The 5,235-nt window shown below is 49.7% G+C and overlaps 1 long non-coding RNA gene across 1 annotated transcript; it reads left to right on the top strand.

Moving 5' to 3' along the window:
* Window positions 1–269: 269 nt before the first annotated feature.
* LOC124030641 lies at window positions 270–905 on the top strand. The gene is made up of 3 exons (XR_006838006.1): window positions 270–292; window positions 513–596; window positions 849–905. It is a non-coding gene; the product is annotated as an uncharacterized LOC124030641 (long non-coding RNA).
* The last annotated feature ends 4,330 nt before the right edge of the window (window positions 906–5,235 follow it).

Here is a 5,235-nt window from a genome sequence, read left to right as displayed (position 1 = left end):
CAGTACACTTCGAAATTCATTATTCTCATTATTTGTCGAGCTAGTTAGCTATGTCTAACACAGACATGCCAAACACCATTACCCAGAATGCCTGCCTCACCGCAAGGACGAAGTTATGCGTCTTTGACGCAGCTCATATCTCCTTCTCCACAGGTCTGAGGTCCCCCATGCTGTCAGCAGTAGTCACTCCTTCCACACCAGCTGCTCCTCAGCTAACAAACAGGACTTGTATGATGTTCTGGGGTGCCTCGCACAGCCACTCAGAAAGAGATCAAGAAAAGCCTACTATCAGGTGAGAGGGTTGTCTATTAGGAGAGCCTGCACCTGTAGCTCTGTTGCTGTGTGGGTTGTTGTTGCAGAAATATAGGCCTAGACTGTTGTCATTATGGAGTTCTAGAATGTTCATGAACATTGATTCAAACTTCATTTGTAAACATTGAAATAGTACATGGCCTTGCCCAGTGAAATCAGCTGGGTAGGCTATATAATACCACTGGTCTATCCTATTCCAGATGGCTAAGAAGTACCACCCAGACACCAACCAGGATGACCCTCAGGCCAAGGAGAAGTTTGCCAAGCTGGCAGAAGCCTACGAGGTAGGCATTCAATTGGTCCCTGGCCTAATTCTACAAATTCAAGTCCTGCATGTTTTCGACTGGCCAATAATTACATTTCCAATTTATCGAAATGCTCTGCCAAGCCAGGCATAGGATCTGATGAGGAGCTGACCCTAGATCTGTACCTATTTGAGCAACTTCTAGTCTCTTCTATATTGTCTGTAGATTGACAGTGACACACAACCCCTTATCAATGACATGGGATATTGTTCCTGATGCTGTTCCCCCAAGGTGCTGAGTGACGAGGTCAAGAGGAAGCAGTATGACACGTACGGAGCGGCAGGCTTCCGACCAGCCAGGCGGGGGGGGGGGCGGGGGGACAGCAGTACTGGAGGGCCGGGGGGGCCAGCGTCGACCCAGAGGAAATGTTCAGGAAGATCTTCGGGGAGTTCACAGGAGCGCAGGGTTTCGGAGACTTCAACAGCATGTTGAACAGAGCCAGAGGTGTGGTTATAACATGCTATATCAGGACACAACTGTATAACATGTTTCATGTTATAACAGATTAAAGTTCTAATGCACAGCAATTTACATGATTTCATGTGAATGTTTAGAGCGTGTTCAGTTATTCATATTCAGCCATATGTTTAGAGCGTGCACAGCAATTCAGCCATATGTTTAGGATGATTATTCATATTCAGCCATATGTTTAGAGCGTGCTCAGTTATTCATATTCAGCTATATGTTTAGAGCGTGTTCAGTTATTCATATTCAGCCATATGTTTAGAGCGTGCTCAGCTATCTATATTCAGCCATATGTTTAGAGCGTGCTCAGTTATTCATATTAAAGCCATATGTTTAGAGCGTGCTCAGTTATTCATATTCAGCCATATGTTTAGAGCGTGCTCAGTTATTCATATTCAGCCATATGTTTAGAGCGTGCTCAGTTATTCATATTCAGCCATATGTTTAGAGCGTGCTCAGTTATTCATATTCAGCCATATGTTTGGCGTGTTCAGTTATTCATATTCAGCCATATGTTTGTGAGCGTGCTCTGTTATTCATATTCAGCCATATGTTTAATGTGTCTTATTCATATTCAGCCATATGTTTAGAGCGTGTTCAGTTATTCATATTCAGCCATATGTTTAGAGCGTGCTCAGTTATTCATATTCAGCCATATGTTTAGAGCGTGCTCAGTTATTCATATTCAGCCATATGTTTAGAGCGTGCTCAGTTATTCATATTCAGCCATATGTTTAGAGCGTGCTCAGTTATTCATATTCAGCCATATGTTTAGAGCGTGCTCAGTTATTCATATTCAGCCATATGTTTAGAGCGTGCTCAGTTATTCATATTCAGCCATATGTTTAGAGCGTGCTCAGTTATTCATATTCAGCCATATGTTTTAATCTAACTCTTTCTCCCTCGCTCTCACACCTTATTACCTTCCCCATTTTCTCCCACTATACCTCTGTCTTTTTTTTTCCCTTTTTCCTGTCTCTCTGTTCCCTTTTCTCTCCCTTTCCTGTCTCTCTGTTCCCTCCCTCTTTCTCTCCCCTTTCCTGTCTCTCTGTTCCCTCCCCTCTCTCTCCCCTTTCCTGTCTCTCTGTTCCCTCCCTCTCTCTCCCCTTTCCTGATGGGTTCCTCCCCTTCACCCAGGCCTGTCTCTCTGTTCCCCTCCCCCAAGGAGATTTCCTGTCTCTCTGAACCTGGAGCTTTCTCTCTCTGTTCCTGTCAGAGATGTCCTGTCTCTCTGTTCCCTCCCTCTCTCTCTCTGTAAACCTTTCCTGTCTCTCTGTTTCCTCCCTCTCTCTCTCCCCTTTCCTGTCTCTCTGTTCCCTCCCTCTCTCTCTCCCCTTTCCTGTCTCTCTGTTCCCTCCCTCTCTCTCTCCCCTTTCCTGTCTCTCTGTTCCCTCCCTCTCTCTCTCTCCCCTTTCCTGTCTCTCTGTTCCCTCCCTCTCTCTCTCTCCCCTTTCCTGCACTGTCACTCCCTCTCTCGCTCTCCCCTTTCCTGTCTCTCTGTTCATCCCCTCTCTCTCAGTGTGATGGAGCTACTGTCACCCAGGCAGCTAAGGGAGTAACACGTGAACCTGGCATGGTGAGTGGGTAAAGGTAGCAGCCAGGAACCTAGCACTGTCACTACTGTAACGGCACCGGCATGGTGAGTGGTGTCAACCTACTGTCACTACTGTAACGGCACCGGCATGGTGAGTGGTGTCAACCACTGTCACTACTGTAACGGCACCGGCATGGTGAGTGGTGTCAACCTACTGTCACTACTGTAACGGCATGGTGAGTGGTGTCAGCCTACTGTCACTACTGTAACGGCACCCGGCATGGTGAGTGGTGTCAACCCACTGTCACTACTGTAACGGCATGGTGAGTGGTGTCAACCCACTGTCACTACTGTAACGGCACCCGGCATGGTGAGTGGTGTCAACCCACTGTCACTACTGTAACGGCACCGGCATGGTGAGTGGTGTCAACCCACTGTCACTACTGTAACGGCACCGGCATGGTGAGTGGTGTCATTCTATGGAGCACCGGCATGGTGGGGTGTGTCAACCCACTGTCACTAACCGGCACCGGCATGGTGAGTGGTGTCAACCCTGTCACTACTGTAAACGGCACCGGCATGGTGGTGGTGTCAACCTACTGTCACTACTGTAACGGCACAGGCATGGTGAGTGTGGTGTCAACCTACTGTCACTACTGTAACGGCACCGGCATGGTGGTGGTGTCAACCTACTGTCACTACTGTAACGGCATGGTGAGGTGGTGTCAACCTACTGTCACTATATCATGGCACCGGCATGGTGAGTGGTGTCAACCCACTGTCACTACTGTAACGGCATGGTGAGTGGTGTCAACCTACTGTCACTACTGTACGGCACCGGCATGGTGAGTGGTGTCAACCTACTGTCACTACTGTAACGGCATGGTGAGGTGGTGTCAACCTACTGTCACTATAACGGCATGGTGAGTGGTGTCCAGCCTACTGTCACTACTGTAACGGCATGGTGGAGTGGTGTCAGCCTACTGTCACTACTGTAACGGCATGGTAGTGGTGTCAACCTACTGTCACTACTGTAAACGGCATGGTGAGTGGTGTCAACCTACTGTCACTACTGTAACGGCACCGGCATGGTGGAGTGGTGTCAACCTACTGTCACTACTGTAACGGCATGGTGAGTGGTGTCAACCTACTGTCACTACTGTAACGGCACCGGCATGGTGAGTGGTGTCAGCCCACTGTCACTACTGTGGCTTCCGGCATGGTGGTGGTGTCAACCTACTGTCACTACTGTAACGGCATGGTGAGTGGTGTCAACCTACTGTCACTACTGTAACGGCATGGTGAGTGAATGTCAACCGTGCTGTCACTACTGTAACGGCACCGGCATGGTGAGTGGTGTCAACCTACTGTCACTACTGTAACGGCATGGTGAGTGGTGTCAACCCACTGTCACTACTGTAACGGCACCGGCATGGTGAGTGGTGTCAACCTACTGTCACTACTGTAACGGCACCGGCATGGTGAGTGGTGTCAACCCACTGTCACTACTGTAATGGCACCGGCATGGTGAGTGGTGTCAACCTACTGTCACTACTGTAAACCGGCATGGTGAGTGGTGTCAACCTACTGTCACTACTGTAACGGCATGGTGAGTGGTGTCAACCTACTGTCACTACTGTAACGGCATGGTGAGTGGTGTCAACCTACTGTCACTACTGTAACCCGGCATGGTGAGTGGTGTCAGCCTACTGTCACTACTGTAACACCGGCATGGTGAGTGGTGTCAACCTACTGTCACTACTGTAACGGCATGGTGAGTGGTGTCAACCTACTGTCACTACTGTAACGGCATGGTGGTGGTGTCAGCCCACTGTCACTACTGTAACCGGCATGGTGAGTGGTGTCAACCTACTGTCACTACTGTAGCGGCATGGTGAGTGGTGTCAGCCTACTGTCACTACTGTACCGGCATGGTGAGTGGTGTCAACCTACTGTCACTACTGTAACGGCATGGTGAGTGGTGTCAACCTACTGTCACTACTGTAACGGCATGGTGAGTGGTGTCAACCCACTGTCACTACTGTAACGGCACCGGCATGGTGAGTGGTGTCAGCCTACTGTCACTACTGTAGCGGCATGGTGAGGTGGTGTCAACCCACTGTCACTACTGTAACGGCATGGTGAGTGGTGTCACCTGCGGTATGGTGAGTGGGTGTCAGCCCACTGTCACTACTGCAAGGCACCGGTATGGTGAGTGGTGTCAGCCTACTGTCACTACTGTAACGGCATGGTGGTGGTGTCAACCTACTGTCACTACTGTAGCGGCACCGGCATGGTGAGTGGTGTCAACCTACTGTCACTACTGTAACGGCACGGCATGGTGAGTGGTGTCAACCTACTGTCACTACTGTAACGGCACCGGCATGGTGAGTGGTGTCAACCTACTGTCACTACTGTACGGCGGCATGGTGAGTGGTGTCAGCCTACTGTCACTACTGTAACGGCGGCATGGTGAGTGGTGTCAGCCCACTGTCACTACTGTAACGGCATGGTGAGTGGTGTCAGCCTACTGTCACTACTGTAACGGCATGGTGAGTGGTGTCAGCCTACTGTCACTACTGTAACGGCATGGTGAGTGGTGTCAACCTACTGTCACTA

This window comes from Oncorhynchus gorbuscha, unplaced genomic scaffold, assembly GCF_021184085.1.
Source record: "Oncorhynchus gorbuscha isolate QuinsamMale2020 ecotype Even-year unplaced genomic scaffold, OgorEven_v1.0 Un_scaffold_13319, whole genome shotgun sequence".
Taxonomy (NCBI): domain Eukaryota; kingdom Metazoa; phylum Chordata; class Actinopteri; order Salmoniformes; family Salmonidae; genus Oncorhynchus; species Oncorhynchus gorbuscha.
Note: the sequence above shows the minus strand (reverse complement) of the source record. Positions and strands in the feature narration are given on the sequence as shown.